The sequence below is a fragment of the Cupressus sempervirens genome, chromosome 3, assembly GCF_028749045.1.
Source record: "Cupressus sempervirens isolate cs-2001-9-10 chromosome 3, ASM2874904v1, whole genome shotgun sequence".
NCBI lineage: Eukaryota > Viridiplantae > Streptophyta > Pinopsida > Cupressales > Cupressaceae > Cupressus > Cupressus sempervirens.
In genome coordinates, this window is record NC_143120.1 from 687451540 (window position 1) to 687474657 (window position 23118).

Genomic DNA, 23118 nt, shown 5'->3' on the forward strand with positions numbered 1-23118 from the left:
GTCTTTGCTTCGCAGGGCAATTCGGTTGCTCAGGATGAGGCTCTCAAAAAGTGTATTGCTGTCACTCCAAACCGCCTCGCGGTTGAGCAATGTGCTTTTTGTGAGCAACTTCTTTCCCTCTGAGACCTTAAAGAGGCATTTTACTCCATGGCAGATGAAAAATCCCCTGGGTGTGATGGATTTCCCTATGAATTCTACAAACATCTTTGGGAGCAAATTGGTCCTGATCTACACAAAGTCTATCTTGAAGCATATCATTCTAAAAGCCTAGGAGCGATCATAAATAAAGGCAATATTAAATTCATACCTAAAGCTGGTGATCCTGAGGACATATGCAACTGGAGGCCCATCACCCTCCTGAATGTGTCTTATAAGATCATTGCCAAGGCACTCTCTCTCAAAATTCACCATATGCTACCTTTAATTGTGCGGCCTGAACAAACTGGCTTCATCAAATCTAGATATATTCTTGACAACATCATTACTATCTGGGAAGGTATGGAATGGGCCCGTAGTAGGCTATCTTTTTAAAGATAGATTTTGCTAAAGCCTATGATCACTTTGAATGGCCTTTCATTTTGGCTATGCTTCAAGCTCTAGGTTTTGGTCCCAATTTCCTTCAGTCCATGGAGATGCTCTTTGGTGATGCTAATGCTTGCATCACCATCAATAATTCACAATCTAAAGCTTTTGGGATTTTTTGCTCCATCAAGCAAGGTTGTCCGCTAGCTCCAGTGCTTTATGTCCTTGTTGCTGAAGGTTTTGGTTATTTACTTGCTCACTCTGTGTCTTCAGCACTCGTCCGTGACATTTCCTTGCCTAATTCTTCCTCCCAATTAGTCAATGGTAATTTTGCTGATGATTCTTTTCTTACTCTTCTTGAAGATGAAGAAAACATTAAAAATGCTTTAAATTGTCTGGACACTTTTTGTCAAGCCTCTAGCTCTGCCATTCAATGGCATAAAATACTTTGTTACTGCCAATCTTTCTTGCCAGCTCCACCTTGGCTCAGCTAGTTTCAATGGAAATGGGTTACTCATGGAGAAATCTTTCACTTTCTTGGCATTCCCTTTGATTTCCAGGCTTCCCCTGTGGAACTTTAGGATGCTGTGCTTGCAAAGATTAGCAAAAAGCTTGATTATTGGATCACTAAGCTGCTTTCTCTTGCTGGTAAATTCTAGATTTGTTCTAAGATTCTGGCTGCCACCCATGTGTACTATTCTTCCTGTTGGGATCCCTCCAAAGCTTCCTATCTCAAGCTATAACGTTTGCTCAGAGATTTTTTTTGGGCCTTTGGTTTTGACCATCATGGTTTTCACAGAGTTGTTTGGGATTTCTGTTGTCTCCCAAGGTAATCTGGGGGTCTCAACTTGCTTTCCACTCAGAAGCAGGGCCTTGCCCTCTGTACTAAATGGATTATCAAAGCTATTTCTAGAGATGAAGCCTGGAAGATACTAGTAAGGCATTGCATTTCTTCTGGCTTCCCTCTTAATAGACCGACATGGAAGGGGATTGGTTTTTAGACCCTTCTCACTATGTGTGAACCAGTGGTCATACATGGCTCTTTTGTTATAAAGAGCATCTGGAAAGCCTGGGAAGCTATTAAACCTTGGCTTCATTGGGCTGGTGATGAGTTTCACAATGGGCCATCCTTAAATCAACAGAACATTTGGTGGTCTCCCCTGTTTGCCATCCAGGGCACTCCTCTTGCCAAGACTCAAGGTGCCAGTGCTCTGCATTTCTTTAAACGTGGAATCCGCACTACCAAGGATATTTTTTCAAGAGTCACCATGAATTTTAGGTCATGGGAGGATATGCAAGTTCAGTATTGCCTTATTAGTTATGATCGCCAGACTTTTAACCTTCTGTTGTCTTCCATCCCTGTGCACTTAGTTCATAAAGTGGGGATTCAATCTATTCGTCCTTGGTGACATGATTGGAAGTGGTATCCTGTCACTCAATTTACCAATTATAAGCTCAACATGGGGAACAGATGGCTTTTGCCCCACCTTCCAATGGTGGACATGCTTAATCAACGGTGGCATTTGCAATCATCACTTTCCCAATGGAGAAAACATTTCAACATCATTTCGAGTGCCATTATTGAACCTAAGATTGCCCACTTTTCTTGGTGCCTTGCATTCCAAGGTCTTCCCCTGGGGCCTTGGCTCAAGCACATTAGGGTTCCTGATCCTAGATGCCCCTTCTGTGGTCAACCTGAGTCCTTTTTGCATATTTTTTGGTTTTGCAAGCGTGCTCAGAATTATTGGCACTGGATTCATGATTTTTTTAAGGCTTTCAAGTCCGAACCTTTTTCATGGCATATGATCCTACTGGGTGATTCTCCTAGAATTCCTTGAAAGTTCTCCCAGATTTGGCATACCTTCAGGATGAAAATTTTGTTTCCTCTATGGAAAGATAGGATTTCAGTTTTATTCACTCACAATTTTTTGGATGTTAACATTGCAATGTACACTAAGGCATGCATTTGTAACAATGTCATTATGTAGATACAGGTACAAGATAATAAAGTTGCCCTGGAAGTTGAGCACTTATAGGAATTGTTAAATCATTGGGGTAATGCTCCATGCACCATTGCCAGAGTGCCTCCAGATGCCTCGACCGATGCCTCTTTGTCCCGTGGTCATCATTCCTAATGCTAGTCCTCTGGCCACCATTCACACATGCCGCGCCCCTAGGGTCCCCGCCACCGCTCTCCCAGTGGTGGGCATGGCGATTGGAGGCACCGCTCCACTTCCCCACTGCATGGTGGTTCTGGCTAGTCCCCAGCTCCTACCCTTGGGTGGGCTTCTAGCCAGTCCCTGGCTCCTCCCCTTGGATGGACACACTCTAGAAAGTTTCCTCGGCTGGCCTTGGCAATTTCTCCTCCATGGCCAGACAAGAAGGATGCGGAGACTACGACTACCCCAGATCGTACTAATGTTGCTGATGGCTGGACTGTTCCCAGTCTACCCCACAATCCCATTGATGCGTGGGGATTTCATGATAAAGATGATCCTCCCTTTGCTGGCATTTCCTTGCCAGCTTAAAAGTTTTTTTGATGAATAGTTAATAGTTTCTGGCTGAGGCCTTGTTGCTTTTTCCAGCTTCGGCCATCTGAACTCATTTGCAGGGTGATCCTATATCCCCCGACCCTTTTTTGTGAATTCTAATCTTAGTAAATTTTATTAATTGAAAATGACTGTTCATCAAAAAAGCACCCATCCCATCAACATGTATTTTTAATAGATTAAATTAAAGATGACGGCAATTCTATATACTAATTCTTTAAGAAAACATATATTAAGAAATTTCTTATATATTAATATGCTTCGTCATGAATATTAAAGGAATGATTTGACAATTAATTTTTTATAATCTGTTTTAATATATGATGTAATAGTTAATAAGGTAAAATGAGAATAAATGAAAGAATTTCATAGAAGAATATCTAATAGAGAAGGAGGTTTGTGGAGCAGATAAAAATAAACAATCTTGCTGAGTGTGAGGTTAAGGCTCACACGTGGAAAAGGGATGAGGTTCATGATCTTGTGGCAGACTAATTTGGTGGAATGGATACCCCTAGTTCAGCCTGAAGACTTGTGCTCCCATGTTGGGTAGCTAAACAAATTTCTTAGAGGACCTCTATAAAAAAAAATATAAAACTTAACAAGCACACTCCATAGTATAAGCACATAATTGAATTTTTGTTCTTTTAATTAAATGGAAGGCCAATAAATTAAACACTCAAGCCATGCTAAAAAATATTTAGAAAAAATATAAGAGGATTATTAATATTATTTCATGTAATTAGTTATTCATTGTTCTTATAGTAAATACTTCTAATATGAAAAAGACATGATTGGAACATCATAAAAATCTTTATTCGACACAAACTACTATGTTTGAAATGCTTTAAAGAAAGGTTAATAAATAAATAAATATAAACCTGTACATTCTCATAAATATTACACTTATATAGTTTATTAATTAAAAGTTACATAGATTAAAAAAAACTTAAATTGTTTAAAAAAATTGTAAAAAAAATCCTCTTAAACCATAAATATTTAAAAGATGATATAAAATTCAATGTATTTTTTTGTTTCTTAATTTATATTTTAATTAAGCCTAGAGTCTTCTACAATGGAAGGAGCTTTGGTTGTAAAAAATTTGGCATTTGAAAATTAATTGACGTTCATTTAAAAGTGTATGCTGAGTCTGCTTCAATATGTCATTAAATTTTGATTGTAATAACCCCTTGTATGTTTCATGTATCTAGAGCTATTCCTACATTTCGTGCAGCCAAGAGGTAACTGAAGAGACAATGTAACTAAAGCAATGTTGTAATTGATCTTTTTTACTTTATAGTCAGCTAATCGATTCATTTCTAACAAAGAAGAAATCATGGGTTCTTCAACCTAAAACATGCAAAGTGATGGTTATGCTCCATTTAAATCCTTCATCCTCATCGATTCTAAAAATAAGAATTTTTTTTTCCTTCAATTTGATTTGGTAGCGATTATTTCATTCTGGTAAGTGATCAACACTTGATCCTTACATATGGACTAAAGCTAATGTTTCTTATTTTTGACCCACTTTTTTCTTTACAATATTTTTAGTTAATATCATTTATTTTTCAGTTCTCATAATTTTCTTAAAGATCTCCATATTGGACATTGTTTTAGGGTTTGAGAAGTAATGGATAATCTAATGAACACTCTACAACAGGTGTTGGGGTTTGCCGATAGAGAAGCATCTTAATGCCTCAACTTGCACATACATTCGCAACACAAAAACCATCACCACAACTATTATTTTTTTATTGTCAAGGTGCCTAATCTTACAATATTAAGGTATTTCCTTTCCAAATTCATCATTTATTTGATAGCTTTTGCGCTTAAAGATTTAAACTTTTTATCTCACTAAAGCTTAATCTTTTGTTTGTGGACAAGTAGATTCAAAAGGATACAATCAATGAAGAGTGAAAGAGAGAGGAAAAGCAAGATGTCAAATTCATTCAGATGGAGTGCACATCAGTAGATTCATGCACAAACTTTCTTTGCTTAATGAGTGCAAAATGGAAGCCATTCATGTTAGGATGGAGTGTTTTACTGTTATTATTCCAAAGCTCCCTCATTTTCAAATTGAAATTGCATAAGAGTTACTAAATTGAATGATGTAAATTTTGCTTGCTAATTTTAATCCGTCATAGTTTTGTACTACACTTTGTTTTGAATATGTATCTGCACTTATGTATCTAATCTAATGTTTCATGTTTTCTTATTTATGTTTTTGGGGATTATGTCTTTTGATGCTCAATTCCTCTTCTCAGTTCTATTAATCTCTGAAGAGTCTAATATAATTATTTTGTCATCATAAATTTTCTCAAAGCTTTCATAGTTTCCAAATATTTTTGATTGCTGACTATACAAGATTTATTTATTTGTGGAGTATTTCCTTTCTTTCCATTATAATCAAAGATTTGATAGATGGATATGATTTTTGATGAAACAAAAGTCATAGTGCATCAACATAGTTTTCAAACTTTGCCCACTTCAGTGTGAAACAACATTCTAAAAAATTATTTTCTTAATTATTAGATTGTTGTGCATGATGTGTACAATAGTTTATTCTAACGTTTTTGAAGAAAAAAGATGGATACAAATGAAAATGGCTATTATGTAGCTGGTTGATTGTTTGAATCCTTATTGAGGATTAATTTGGGTTTTTATTAGTCTTTATGTCTCTATGGATGAAGAAATCAGATTAAAAAAATGGCCATTACCTTGGGTTATGTTAGATTTTAGGAAATGATATGTCTCAACTCATAATTTTCAAATCTTTGTACTATGTTTTATTAGAAGTTGTTAGAATTATACTCTTTGGATTGAATTTATGCCATGGTTTTTCCAAATTTTAATTTAAATAAACAATAATATCTAAATTTGCATCAATTGACATACGTTTGTATTATTGATTTTTCATTAAATCAAGATTTCCATATACGATAATGGTCTATTTTTAAATATATTGTATAATTCATATTAAAAATAATTAAAATAGTTTTTAATTGATAAAGTTTAGTAAGTCCCAATTGAAACAAGAAACCTTATAAAAAATCAAATTTAATTTAGAATCTTACTAAAATTTATATATTTTATATTTTAAACAAAAGTGATTAATTTTTTTTCTCATTACAATCTCAAATTTTCTTAATTTTTTGAATTTGTTCTATAATATAGTTTAGTTTCTATTTAATAAATATAATATTATAAGTCATCTTAGATTTCTTTCCATCCTATTATAATTCTTTTTTAGTCTTCCAATTTCATTCGCATAAAAATGATTTAAAAAATATAGATATGCAATTCAATTTTTTGAGAGAAAAAATAATATATAATTTCATTTCATTAATCAATTTTAAAATTAAATATAAGTAAGTTGCATTAGATGTGGTTGATTTCATAGTTGAGCATTTGTCATGCTTATTATTGAAAATTTGTATTGAAAAAATAAGATGAATTTATATTTTATAAGAATTATGGAACAAATTATACTATGACATTTGATAGGAAAAAATGTTAAACTTTTTAAATATATATTGTTATAAATTGAGAGAGAGAGAGAGAGAGAGAGAGAGAGAGAGAGAGAGAGAGAGAGAGAGAGAGAGAGAGAGAGAGAGAGAAATGGTTAGAGGGTCAAGGATTTAGAAGAAAGGCGAAAGGGGAGAGATGGGGTAGAGAGAAAATAATGATGGGTAGAATGATGAGGTAGAGAGAAATATAATAATTAGGTGATGGAATAGATGGACATGGTGAGAGAGAGAGATAGAGAGAGTTTAAATAGGAAAAGAGATGGTGAGAAGGGAGAGGAGAGAGAGAGAGAGAGAGAGAGAGAGAGAGAGAAGAGGAGAGAGTGAAAGTGATTAATTAGGGGGAGGTGTGGGTGTGTGGGAGAGAGATGTAATTATGGGGCAATATATGCTAGGGAAAATGAAATGAGGAGATGAGGGTGTGACATAAAGTAGACACTAAAAGAGAGGGTCAATGGTAAAGATAGATACTATCTAAAGAGAGAGAGAGAGAGAGAGAGAGAGAGAGAGAGAGAGAGAGAGAGAGAGAGAGAGAGAGAGAGAGAGAGAGAGAGAGATTATGGGGTGACATGAGAGATATCATGGAGATGGGAGACATATGCGGTAGAGAAAGAGGATAAATAAGGGGAAGACATGACCAATTTACTTAGGAGGGAGGGAGAGAGAGAGGGGGAGTGAGAGAGAGAGTAATTATGGGGTGACATGAGATATTTCATGGAGATGGGAGACATATAAGGTAGAGAAAGTAGATAAATAAGGGGAAGACATGGTCAGTTTACCTAGAGGAGAGAGTGTAAGATAGTAATTATGGGGAAGACATTATGAGATATAAAGAGCCATGTGAGTGAGAGAGGGTGTGAGACATGCGGTAGATATAGAGGGTGAATAGGCTAGGGGATGATATTGTGAGAGGAGTGAGGGGAGAGAGTTAAAGAGTGTAGTTAGAGAGAAAGAAAAAGGGAGAAAAGAGGGAGAGGGTGAAAGGCATGATGTAGAGATTAATAGTAGTTGGGGGACGAAATGTTAGGAGCATGTGGGAAAAAAGAGAAAGACAAAAGAGGGGGAAGAGATGAGGTAGGGAATCAAATGGATGGATTTGGTGATGGGGTGAGGGGGAGAGAGAGAGAGAGAGAGAGAGAGAGAGAGAGAGAGAGAGAGAGAGAGAGAGAGAGAGGAACATGAGCTAGACATAGTGTGAAGGATGAGAGATAAAGAAACATGAGAGAGTTGTCGAGACTTTAATTTAATGATTAACAAACAAACCATGTATTATAAAAGCTGAAGCCTTAATAACTCTTTAACTCTTGATTTCTTTAAAGAAGTCCCACTACGACCTTTTCTCTATTGCAAATAATAATCTAGTTTTAAGGATAAAACTTATGCTAACACTAATGCAAATGAGAACTCTAATTTCAATCCAAAGGTTAATTCTAATTACTTGAATAAAAAATATACATTTTGATCATATTAATTATTATGTTGGTGGTGATTTTTAATTTTTTAAATTTTTCAAAGGGAATCTATTGTATTAAGTATATTTTGAAGTGAACATATAAAATCTATAATGTACCATAAAATATAATACATTTAATAATTATTTATTCTTTTACATTAATGACAATAATATCTTCCATTCTTTAGTTGTGAGTGCTACTAGCTTATATATTATATATATAAGATAATCCAATAGATAACCTTCATGAGGCACCTATTTTCATAAATTGCCTCAGAGTAATAGTTGCCTCAAAAGGATATCTCTTAGCTTATTATATATATATATATATATATATATATATATATATATATATATATATATATATATATATATATATATAAACTAGTTTAGGTTAAGTTTGACAAGTATCTACATGTCTCTTGTTATAAATAGAATATATTCTTAAAAATAATTTAATAAATACCACATAAAATATTTATTTAAATTATAATATTTGGAGATATAAATCATCCATTTTTTAGAAATAAAAATAAAAATTTTAAGCTAGTAAAAAATTAAATAAATAAAGATAAAAGAAATATAAATAATTTTAAATGTAGTAAATTATATTATAATTATTTTGTAGAGTATATTAGATTTATTTAAGATATCATAGTTTTATAAATAATAATAGTAGAATATTTAAATTCAAATAGAAATGCTGGAGGAAACAAAGATTTTATTTTATTTGTAAATACAATTGAAATAAATATTATAAATATGATATTAATACATATGTTTAAATAAATCTAATTAAAATAAATATTTATTATAGATAATAATTTAATGGCATGAATATCTTAACAAAATCAAATCTATCTTAAGTATATAAATAGATAAATATATATGTATATATTTATATACATACATATACAAACATGTACATAAGAAATTTCATTCTTTAACGTAATAAGTCACGAGCATTACAAGATATAATAATTATCATCCTTGCATAATATACTATGTCAATATTTTTAAATGAGCTGAAATCTTCTGCAACATCCTCGATGGTATGCATGCCCTTGGCTTTGAATCTTTGGAATTGATATTTTTACAGCAGTTGCGTGGCACTCGGCCTCCTCTATCTGCCTTTCGATTTTATTCCCTTTTGTTTTATTTTTCAATCCTCTTCTTTTTATTATCCATTAATTTTTCTTTTTCCTTTAGTGTATGTTCATTTTCTCTTCGGATTCTTTTTTCCCAGTCCTTTTTTTTTTCTTGGTCATCCATTTTTATGTGCTTTATCTTCTTCTTGAAATGACAGTAAATGACAAATTTGCACAAGGGGATCACATCTTTAACATATGCATTGACTATAATTACATAGTAATATGACTCAATGACATTAGGTGGGTAAGAAATAGGCATTTCCTTGCACATGGTTCTATTTTTGCCAGCCATATTATAATATTAACTGCAATACACAAGTATCATATACGTTTCAATTTGTTTGTGGCATATATTGTTCAAATAATTAATACATCCACCTCATGTTAGCTACAACTATACTGGTGTTCTATTCAATGGTTATTGTTGATTAAGCAGATCTATTGTGCACATTCCCTATTTTCCAGCCAATGGTTGATTACTACTTCAATGCTGTCAAAAAATAATCATATAGACTCTCTCCTACCGTACACTTCCAGAAATTCTCTTAAAATTCATTTATTTCATAGTTGACTCAAATTCCATAAAGCATAGACATTGTACCCAAATGATTATTGAGAAATGGAAAATTCTTATTCTCTGTCATATCCTCCATTGTAGCAGATTTTTTATATATTAACTTATGTTGTAGCAGATCTTTCTGTTATTTATTTATGGTGTTTTTATTATCAATTTCATTTTCTAGCATAGTATTAGAGCATTATTGACTCTTGGATTGTGGCATATTTTTTTTGTGTGATTTTTTTTGCAGGTTACAATTTGATTGTGCATCATCAAAGAAACTTTTGGGTGTTTGGAAAACCAAGATGGGTGGTAGAATAAATTGTTTTATTTTTTGAAGTGGCTACCTGAAGGAGAATAACAAGTGCCTAGTAAAAGATTACTCAAAAGAAGGGAAGTTGGTTGTTGGTATGTTGTATATTGCTACATTAAGAGAAGAATGAGATTGTTGAAGGTAAAATTATTTGTTTCATCAATGTAGAGAAAAGGTCATAGAGTTTGGTGTGATGTTGTTAAGATGGTGATCATGTCCAATAATTTTACATTTGAATTTTTAAAAGAATAGATGAGAAAATTTGACATTATCATTGTGATTGTTAAGTGTGGTAAAAATACTAGGTTAATTCAAAGAAAGTGTTATTTGTGGATTAATCATAGTGGAGAAGCAAGGTAAAAATAGTGTTAAAGGAAAATGCAAATTTAATTTTCAAGATAGACATTTTAGAAGAAGAATTAATAAATATGAAGAAAGAAAATGGAGACTTAATTTGGGAGAATATTTTTTTGCAAGAAAAATGGACACAGTTAAGAAATGAAATGAATATAGAAAGATGCAACTTCTAAAATCAAATTAATGTCTATATAGAAGAAAATGGAGAGCTAGATCATAAAATAAAGTTGTTAGATATTGTTAAAAAAAGAAATGAAGAAATGATGAACTAAAGGAGAAAATGAAGAAAGTAAAAGAAGAGAATTACTTGTTAAAGGATGAATTAGAGGAGAAAATGAAGAAAGTAAAAGAAGAAAATGACTTGTTAAAGGATGTACTAAATCAATCCATTATTGAAAGAAATGCATATGTGAAAAAATAAATAGTATGTGATGTTTCATGTAGTACAAATGACTTGAATTCACCACTAGAAAAGTGTGACTCTATTGAGGTTGTTTGTGATAAAGAATATGAAAATGTGGCATCAAATACTATTAGTTGTGATAATAAGAATGTTGGATGCAATATAATGAAGAAAATGGGTTACAAGGATAAAGGATTGGGAGAACATGAACAAGGAATCATAGAGCCTATTGAGCCAATAATGAGACCAAAGTATGAAGGACTAGGATATATAACAGATGAAAGAAATGATTTTATGGAATCAAGCAAATTTGTTCAATGTAAACAATATATGCAATGTTCAAATTGTAATAGGGAAGGACACACAAAAGAAAAATGTTGGGATCTACATCCATGTAGTATTTTTGGATTAAAAAGTCATTGTGAAAAGACATGTTGGAATAGAGAGTGTAAAAAAAATTCTATGGAGAAATGCTTCAAAGTGGACATTGGATGAAGTTATGGATCAATTTGGAAAAATATCATAGGTATGATTAAAGGTTTTTTTAGATACAAATGTTCGAGTTGAGGAATAATCAAAACCTATCAAAGTGTGAGCTCTAAAGAAGGATTACAAATGGTTTGTGTAGATCAGAATTATCATCTAGCAAGTCATCCATGAAAAGTGAGACTTCATAAAAGAGAAAAGCTTAAAGATAGTATTTTTCCATCATTGAAATGATATTTTTTGTTAAGTCCTTGAAGGGTTTGTGGTAATCCAAAACCATTTGTTTGGGTGAAAAACCTAAAAATCTATTGAGGCGTATGTGGTAAACCAAAACCACTTATTTAGGTGAAAAACTTAAAAGTTTATTGAAGGGTTTGTGGTAAGCCAAAAACACTTGTTTGGGTGGAAAACCCTAAAGTAGAGTAGTTGCACTAGTTGGGGGAAATCCCAAAAGGTTAAGGGTGAACTGATTAAAAACCCAAAAACATAATAGCAAGAGGAATGAATTTTCCATAGTGATAATGATAAGGGAAACCAAATTTTAATGTTGTAAATGAGTACCTCGAAAGGCTTAAAGCCAGGACTCAATCTTATTTGAATTTATTCTCTAATTTCTCCCACATATAGTCTCTAGGGGTAGAAATTAATGGAGGGTGTTGGAATAATTAATATATCCACCTCATGTTAGCTACAACCAAACTGGTGTTCTATTCAATGGTTATTGTTGACTAAGAAAATCTATTGTACATGTTCCCTATTGTCCAGCCAATGGTTGATTACTACTTCAATGCTATCAAAAAATAATCATATAGACTCTCTCCTCTACTGTACACTTGGAGGAATTCTCTTAACATTCATTTATTTTATAGTTAACTCAAATTCTATATAAGCATATACATTGTAGCCAAATGATTATTGAGAACTGACAAATTCTTATTCTCTACCCTATCCTCCATTGTATAAGATTTTTTTAAATATTAACTTATGTTGTAGTAGATCTTTTTGTTATTTATTTATGGTTTTGTTATTATCAATTTCATTTTCTAGCATATATGAATAGCATTCTATAGCAAATCTAGATGACGAAGATTCTCTAAGAGAATCTGCATCAACTTAGAATGGAGAATTCAAGTTAGGGACATCAAAGTTATCCCCTCCATTTTTATTACTATTTCTAGTACTAAAATTATATTTTCCATTTAAGGATATGAGTGTCCCATCCTACTCAAAGTTTGGTGATAATTTTAAAAATTGAATATGCATGTTCAAATTTTAGAGTATATGGTATGAGGGGATGCTAGGTGGTGAAACTTATGTTAACTAATTTTTTTACCTATATCTTGTTCCTTCACTTGATTTAATGTTCTATGAAGATCATTGATAGCATTACTCTTTGCGTTGTAATAATCATCCATTGGAGATTCAACAGAATCGAGAAGAATTGTAAAATGTAAAACTATTGGTAAATAGATTTGCTAGTGTGAAGTTACTTCTGGAAATGACCTTGTTCATCTTGTGAACACTAACAAGTGTACCAAATTACAATCTTCCTTTTCATTTAAGAGGGAAGCTCCCTTGTATGATGTAATTTTTGATTTTCAAGTAAATATGTATTCAAACTTAGAAGATCATAAGATATTGTTGATGAATGCTCCTTAGATTAATGTAAACGACTAATGAAAACAACCAAGAATTATGCTTAAATGCTATCATTAAAATAATGCTAATTCAATACTCATTATACCATGAAAACATTCATTACAAAGACTCAAAACTTCAACAATCTAGAAGCATAAAAAAAGAACCCAAATACACATTTTGACTTCAATTACATTGATAACGCTTGTACACTCTTTCCAAAAAAAATCTTATCATGAAAAAAATCCCTTATTACCATGAGATTTGATAATTTATATCTATTCTAGCATAACCAACTTTCTAGGTTTGTAACTACCTTAAAAGTTAGAGTTTAGATACCAACACTCCTTTTAAAAAATCCAAGGTTAAAATTTTAACTAATGAGTCACAACAAGTGACATGATTAGAACTTTAAATATGCAATTTTAAAGATATTCATGTGACTGGTTTTGTAGAGGTAGCCTTCTATCTTTACATATTTTTATTGTTCTTGTTTAATCACCCTACCATCAACTCTCCATCCATACCATGATGTGTAACCATACATCAAAATATTCATGCTTCAAAACCGATGAATTTATAAGCACTTCCAATCAATTTTCTCATCAATAAATTATTGTATCCAACCATGCCTCAATATGTCCATCCATGTGTTCTTTCCAATTTCATAATTGTTACTCACACTCTCAGACTTTGAAATTCGGCTATTAGTAGCTTTCTAAAACCTTTGAAGCAATCTAACTTTGTATTCATTTACAATGTTTCATTTCCATCAGATAATATTCCTTTGTTATTATATCAAGAAATTTAAATCAATTCATCAAATTTTCTTCTTCCCTTGATTCATCATATTTAAACCTTCAAATTCAAATTATAAATAATTCTTTCAATGCAGTGATGAACTTTTAAAGGATAATAGAGTCCATCACATGCTACTTTTGGTTCCAAATTCTTCATAATTTAAACAAAGATCACTAAAAATATCTTCCTCCATACTTTGATGAACTTTGATTCTTATTTTTCAAGGACATGAAGCATATTTAAGAAACATGTGTACCACATGAGTTTCTACCACAACTAAAATTTGATCAAATATTTCTTCATCTTCAATCTTATGTAACAATGATTTCTCTGTCCAATTTAACTTTCATATGAAAGTGGCACCATGAAAAATATACAAGATAATTTTGTAATGAAATTCCTCTTCCCATCCAAGCACTATGAGTAAGTGCCCAAGCTATGATCCATTGCAAATAGTTTACCAATTGACAATGATGGATTTGAAATTGTTTTTACTACCCTTAACAAAGTAATCTTTCCTTATTCTATCACACAATTACCAATCATTTTCTATGCTACTTTTCCAAGAAAAGGTTTCCTATTGAAGTCATTGACATGGCTTCTTTCAGTAAGAATGCCAATCCTTTTAATCATAAAAATATGAAAATAATCAATAGGTTGAATGGTGAAAACTCCTATGTGGTAGTATTAGATCCAAAAATAGTAAAAAGAAATGACACATCTAAGGGTGAAAACATCTTCAAGGAACCTAAAGATGAAAGGATTGACACTCTTCCTTATTATTTATAGAACATAAATCTACAATACTCATTGAACAACTATGCATGTCAAAATTGAAATAAAAGAATCTCAACACATTCAGAATGTAGTTGCATCTTTGTTAGAGTTAGAAAGAGATGAATTTATACATTTTTTTAGATCTAAACAAATCAATTTTGTATGTTCATATGCTGATTGATGGGTTTAGATCCAAATCTCACAATGCACCATTTATGTATATCTCCAGGAGTCAAAACCAGTGAAAAATAAAATCAGAAAGATGCATCCACACATGTCACTCCTAGTCAAAGATTAGTTAAAGAAACTATTAGATGTTGATTCTAACATAGCAATTGATTATGCATAGTGGATACCAATAATTGTTCACGTCTTCAGAGATCTCAATAAAGCTTGTCCAAAACATGATTTTCCTTTACCAAACATTGACACTGTTATAGATCTTACAACTAGACATGAAATGCTATCTTTAATGGATATATTTTCTATTAATAGTTAAATAAAAATTATGCTAGATGATCAAGAGAAAACTGCCTTCACATGTCCTTGTGGTACTTATTACTTGAATGTCATGCCGTTTAGTCTAAAAAATGAAGGTGCTACATACCATAGGGTTGTGACTATAATTTTTTATGACATGATCATATGATAATGGAATACCATGTTGATCATATCCTAGGAAAATCTAAACCAAGGAAAGATCATTTACAAGTTTTGGACAAGATATTCACTAGACTAGAATTTAATACAATGTCAGATTAAATCCCAAGAAATGCACTTTCAATGTTACATTTGGAAAACTAGTGGGAAACATAGTTTTGGAAAAAGGAGCAGAAGTGGATCCTAATAATGTCAAGGTAATCATGGAAATTCCACCATGAAAAAAAATTCAGCTGAGATCATTACAAGAAAGATTGCAATCCATTAGAAGGTTTTTGTCATAGTTGGCTGACATAACTCATCCTTTCATGCACCTATTACATAAGAATTTACCATTTCATTGGAATGTTGCATGTGAAGAAGCTCTTGACAAGGTACAACACTATTTGAAAAATTGACCGACTTTGATGTCACCTATTCATGGAAAACCTCTCTTATTATATATATTAGTGATTGAAAACTCTTTAGGAGCCTTGTTGGCATAGTAAGACCATGAAGGAAAAGAAAAGGCTATTTATTAGATCAGTCACACTTTAGTGGGATATGAGCTTAATGATTCATCAAATTAACAAGCATGTCTTGTAGTAGTATTTCCTCACAAAAACTATTAAACTACATGCTATCCCATAAAGTCACACTAATTGAAAAGATCGATCCTTTCAAGTATTTACTTAGCAAATTGACATTAAAAGGTATAATAGAAAAGTGGGTTATGTTACTATGTGAATTTGGCACTGAGTATGTGGATCAAACAACCATAAAGGGACAAGTAATAGAAAATCAACTAGCAGATGCCTTGCTATTAGATGAACATCCAATACATGGTATGCTCCTAGATGCTAAAATCATGCAATTATCAAGAAAAACCTATAAATTATTTTTTCATGGTTCTTTTACCTAAAATGGTTTAGGAGAAGGAGTATTCTTTGTTACACCACAATGATGCACAATACCCAAGTCTTACAAACTATTATCTCCTTGTATGAATAACATGGCCGAATATGAAGCATTGCTCATAGGACTCAAAATGGTAGTACAATAGAAAATAATAGAGTTAAATATTTATGGAGACTACCAATTGATCATTAATAAAATTAATAATGAATTTTTAAAAAAAGATGATAAGTTATTGCCATATAAGTGTATGGGAGATGACTTCAAAGAGTATTTTATAGTGATCACATTTGAGAAGATTCCTTCATAGGAAAATAAAGCTACAAATGACATGGCAACAATTACTTCTTTTCTTGATATGGAAAAAAACCATGCTTGTTTTGAGTTCTTAAGGGAACCCTTATCTTATGATGACCTTGACTCTTCCCGTAATGCCTACCCCTAGTTGACTTTTCATGTCGTATTGTCAAAATCTTTTAGGTCATATTTATGGATTTGTTTTATGATTAGCAATGCTTGGTTACTAGAATTAAATAGATGTTATTTCATACTCAATTAATTTATGTGATGAATTATCTATTTATTTTATGCGTTCATGATTATTTTGATGATGATATATGTTTAGTGATTTTCAATTATCTCATGATGATACTAGATGGATTATTTATGCGCAGTTATATGGTTACTTATCCTATACTTTAATGTGTATGGTATACTTTTCCGTTTCACTTTATGTGTGACATTTCTAAAATGGTTGATGGAGGGAGTTGTAGTCACCTACTAGTTAGGATCTACATGATGCACCACTTCCTTCTCTTGCATGTTTAGTCTAGAATATATGACTTGTACAACTATGTACAACAATGCACAATGACTTGTATAACCGATCAATGTGCCATAATCACATAGTATTATTATGTTTTACTTTATTATATATATATATATATATATATATATATTTGATTGGTAAATGACCATAGGCCTTGATAAATTTTATTAATTAAAAAGGTAGAGTACAATAGCTTATCTCCGTTCAAATGGGCACTGGTAGGAAATAACATAATTATTATTGTTATATTTTATTTAAATTAAATATTATAATTTAGTATAAATAATAATAATTTAATTAAATAATAATATTATTATTAATTTTAAGATGATGCGACTATTTTATGAAATTTAAATATTTATTATTATTTAATTTGTCGATAATAATATTTGAGTACATCAATAGTTTAATACTAGATTGCTTTATTAAACACATTATTAATTAATTAATTAGTAATATTTTAGTTAAGTAAAATTGATAATTGTAAATTAGGGGAAATTGTTATTTTTAGCAAACTTGGGTTGTGGTTGGTGGTTCAATTTTATTTAAAAATGTTTTAAGGGAATTTTATTAGACTTTTGATAATTTGAAAACCTTAGCAATTATAATACTTTGAAAAGATGAAAACTAAAACCTTGTTTGTATACTAAACCATTATGTTTGAAAACATATTGAACTATGAAAATAATTGTTAAAATTCTGATGAGATGTATGTTGTATTGTATGATTTGGGGTTTGGGTTCCTGTATGAGTTAGTACTTGACCAAACTAGGATGTTTACCAGAGGGTGTTTGTTCTGTGATGATGTTATTTATATGATCTTTTATACTTGACCATTGTGATGTAGTCACATCTCTTCTATGGTGAGTTTGATCTTTTGGTTGTTATTTCTTTCCAATTTCTTGTGTAGAACTAAGGTGAATGGTGTGACTTTTCTGGTGTAACCTTTGAGCCTTTGATTAGTTATATTTTTGATGTTATCTAGTTGCTTGCATAGGAATGAGGTGATTATTATGTGTTATCATTTGATGCTATCTAGTTGCTTGCATAGGAATGAGGTGATTATTGTGTTATATCTTTTGGTGCTTTACAGTTGCTCGTATAGGTTTGAGATGATATTGTAATTTTTCTTTAGTTTCTTTCTAGTTGCTTGTAAAGGACTAAGGTAAATACTATGTTTTACCTATAGGCTCTTTCCATTCACTTGTAAAGGGCTAAGGTGAAAACTATGATTCTTTGACTTGTACATTTTATGAGCCTAGGGTAGGTAATCTATATGTATGTTGGGAAGTAGCTTGGAATGGAGGCCAGAGCCCAGAGTGGCTACCTAGGTAACTCATTTTAGTTTATTTTAATAAGTGATAACATTTTATTAAATGGGTTTTAAAATGAATTAACAAGGCCCATTATTTTTCCTCACCCATGCCTTGAGTTCTAGTATAAGATAGGATGGGAGTAGAGAGGATATTTGGTTATGACCTTTCTTTGTTAGTATTCCTTTTCTATAAGAAAGGATATTGGTGCTACATAGAGACACTAAGGGGATGGAGTCTAGAGAGGCTCCTAGGATAACCTTAGAGTTGGCTCATGTGATGACATTTGTCCTCTTACATAGTACATTTCCTACGTGTCTTTTTTGCCTTTGGGATTAGATCATACTTGTGTCTTCGTACCCTTTCAGATAGTTTTTTTCAGTGTTTCCTTGACTTAGATGTTGGTTATGACCTATGGTTTATTATCCATTTGGGACTTGAGTTTAACTCCTTAGCATGGTAGGAGTGGGCCATTTAGGTTACCACAAGGTTGGGTGATAGCTCTTTTACTTATACCATTGAGATCCATTAGTTGGATGTCATTGTTAGATGTACCTATGCAATTGTTCCTTTCTTTTTGTTCTTGTGTACTATGATGGATGGTTGTACTCCATTGTATTATATTTAATTTTAGAGATCATATTAGATGATGTAATCTATTTTGTGATGTACACTCTTTTAGCCTTTCATACCCTATGACTTGTATAATGGATGATTGTGCATTTTTTATTCTTGCCAAGTCACTTCCTATGACTGTATATTATTTAAATGGATTCATACTTGTAGTAATTCTTGATTTATAGTTGCTATATAATGGATTTAGTATTAATTAAACTTAAATATTATTCAACGCCTTGGGACCCTTAAGAGATGTAATTTTCCTATGAGTTTCTTATGTATGCATGTATGTTATTGCTTGTGCTATATTATATATGTTGCTGTTAAGTTATTATCTATCCAAAAAAAAGTTTGGAAAGATCGGTGAAACTTTAGATTAATTTCTTTTGCGTTCCATGGTTGGGCATTACACTTCCATTATATATCATTTGGTGAATCAGGGAACCCTGATTTATGGAAATGTTAGAAATGCTTTAGAATAACTAAGAGGGGGGGTGAATCAGTTATTCAAGGTCCAAATGTCCTATTCAAACTTTTTCATCAAGTCTAATAAGCCTATTCAACCATTTATTCATCCAAGCTTATAACATTCCTATTCAACAAGTTACTATAAATCAACATGCAAACATAACACATGAAAAGATCAACACATAACATTGTGATTTACGTGGAAACCCAATTTGAGAAAAACAACCAGTAACATGCTACTAAATTCTCACTCTTATGAAGTGATGCCCTATGAAAGGCTTACCATGTTAAAGGCTTACAACACACTGTTAAATGTGACCTAGTTAAATGATTTAACCACCCTATTAGAAGTGGGCCTGGTTAGATGAATTTAGAACATTCACTTGGAATGCCACCCTATTAAAGGATTTACAAATGGTTGTTAGGCCAACCTAAGTCCATAGGATTTTCCTTTACCCTAACTAATACAATTTCTAGAGATTAACAATAAGGGGTTTTGACTTGAATGCATAATACAAGTTAACTTGTAGATATTAGATCACTTCTTTAGATCATATCATTGCCTAGCCTTCAATCTCTTCAGTTCTGACAGCTTTTCCTCCTTTCAAGCTTCTTCTCCTTGACTCTTTATGCTCAATGTACTACTGCAATCATCTCTTCCTGACTACTCATCATAGCATAGTCTCTATGCTTTATTCTTCCTTCTCCTAGATGTCTTCTCCTTGACATCCTTCAACCACTATGCAATTGGGCACTCAAAAAACTCTTGATTCTTGGTCTGTGACTCCTTAAACAAAAGTCTAGAATTTTCTTTTTCCACTTGATCTTTCCATCTTTTAATTTTTGTTTGAATGGATTAGGTAGGATTCATTGAATCTAACCCATATTTTGTTTCTTCTAGAAACATCATGAAGAATCCTCTTGAATTTTGCAAAAAATGGTTTACATAGAATTTTGTGCCACCAGCTCATCATCTTTATCCTCCAATTGGTTCACAAAATTCAAGGTAACAACTTTGTCAGCTCAGAGATTTGATGAATCTTTGACATTTCCAACAATGCAATAGCTCGGCACTATTGAAATTATGGTGCTCGACACATACTGTGTCACTCGGTATTAACTACATTTTACTAATGCTTGACACTTGAAGTTCACTCAACACCTACTAAGGTTTTCTAATGCTTAGCAGCTGTTACTTTGCTCATCACTTGAACTTCACTCATCACCTGAAATTCACTCAGCACACACTAGATTTTTTATTTGCTTGACTCCAACTGAAAATTTACTCGGCTTCAACTAGCTTCCTTGGCACCCACTAATGAACTTAGTTTAAGCTTTGTATTCAACCTTGTTCTAACTTATACTTCTAATATTTCTAAGTTTAGCCAACCTCTTTATCTTTGAGTATGTTATCAAAACATCATTTAACCATTATCTTAATTGATTCTTATACTTCATTACAATTTCATAACTCAACCTTTCCCTTAGGCGCTCTTGTTATATCTTGTTGATCAAATCTTCTTCATCAACCAACTAAGTGATAGTATTTGGATCTTATAAGAAAATGTCATTCTAGAAAATAGCAGGTTTGACATCATTGACAAAAAAATGATTGAAAACATTTTGTTAACAAAAATCTCCCTCTTTGATCTTCAACAACAATGACCTTTTCAATCAAATTTGTAACAATCTCCCTCTTTGTCATTGATGGCAAACAAAATTGATCTACTATCAAACCTAACTATTTAACCAAGTTCTTAGTATGCTAACTAGGTTAAAACAATAAGTCAAATGCCAAAAAGAAAATTGGAATACACAATTTCTTCCTCTCTACTTCTCCCTCTTAGCTGCTATTTCCTTTTTATTTTTTTTCTTCCTTCTTACATTCTCTCCTTCTATATGCATTGTAGATCTTCTACTATTCCTTGTTCTTATTAGCTTCTTACGACTTCTCTTTTTCTTCCTCTAGATTTGATCAATTTCTGCACTTTCTCCCTCTTTTTTGCATATCTCTTCATATTTCTCTGTATTTAATCAGTTTATTTGTAATCTCCCTCTTGACAAAAATTCCAAATACATATGTTCTCAACATTTTAACATGCATGTGTAGCATTTGCAAGTTCTTTCAATTTCTCCCTCTATCACCTTGCTTGTGACTGATTTGGAACTTCAACACTTTAATTACTTTAGGCATTATCCTAAACTAAGTATCCTCTGCATCAATATATTATATTCCAACAATTAACTCATTTGATATAGGGGAGTATTGCCTTTTCTTAATTAGCCTTGACTAGGGGTATCACCCCTAACTTACCTCTAAGATATTTGAAAGCATCTTTGGGTAGTGCTTTTGTGAAGATGTCAACAATCTATTTTTTTGAGCTAACATATTTTATCCTCACTTGTTTGTTTTCCACAAATTCTTTTACATAGTGATACTTGATTGGAATATGCTTAGTTTTGGCATGCATTACAGGGTTCTTTGATATACTGATAGCACTTGTATTATGACAATAAAGTATCACAGGCTCAGTTACCTCTTCCTTCGTTCCTTGTAGCAAATGCTTGATCCATACAATATTGGTGCAATTGATAGCAGTTGCCACATATTTATCTTTTGTTGTGGACTAAGAGGTACAACTTTTCTTTTTACTGGTCCATGTAATCAGTCTTTTCCCTAAGAAAAGTGCTCCTCCACTGGTGCTTTTCCGATCATCAATGTTACCTCCCCAATCTACATCAGTGTAAGCTTTTAGCTCAAACTTTTAACTCCTCTTTTAGTATAAACCAAAGTCATTAGTTCCTTTTAGGTACCTCAGTATTCTCTTTACTACCATTAGATGATTTTCTCTTGGATTTGCAAAAAATGTTGCCACTATTCCAACTACTAATGCAATGTCTCATCTACTATGTACAACATACTGTAACTTTCTAATCATTGATTTGTACATTATTGGATAACTTATGTCCTTTTTCCATTGGTGTGCTAACTAGTTTTCAGTCTTCTAATCCAAATGTCTTGAGTATCTCCTTGATGTATTTTGATTGGGTCACAAATATGCCATGCTTCAATTTATGTACTTGCAATCCAACAAAGAACTTGATTTCTGCAAACATACACATTTCAAACTCATGTTTCATTTGATCTGTACATTATTAGATAACTTATGTCCTTTTTCCATTGGTGTGCTAACTAGTTTTGAGTCTTCTAATCCAAATGTCTTGAGTATCTCCTTGATGTATTTTTATTGGGTCAAAAATATTCCATGCTTCAATTGATGTACTTGCAATCCAACAAAGAACTTGATTTCTGCAACATAGACATTTCAAACTCATGTTTCATTTGATCAGAAAAATCTTTGCATAGAACATTTTTTCCTCCAAATATTATATCATCAACAAAGATTTCAGATATCAAAATATCCTTACATTTTTCAGCCTCTATGTACAAGTTGTTGTTGTTGTCATATGTTCTCTCAAATCTAATCTTCACAAGATATTTGTTTAGTCTCTCATACCATGTTCTAGGTGCTTGCTTCAAACCATAGAGTGCCTTGTATAGTTTTCAAACCATATCCTTGTTATTTTCATTGACAAATCCCTTAGGTTTTTCTATGTAAACTTCCTCTTCTAGTATACCATTTAGAAAAGTAGACTTCACATCCATTTGGTAGACTTTGAAAACTTTTTAAGAAACATATGAAAGTAGTTTTCTTACTCCTTCCAATCTTGCAACATGGGAAAATTTTTACCCATAGTCTAATCCTTCTTCTTGTGCATAGCCTTTGCAAACTAATTTGGCCTTG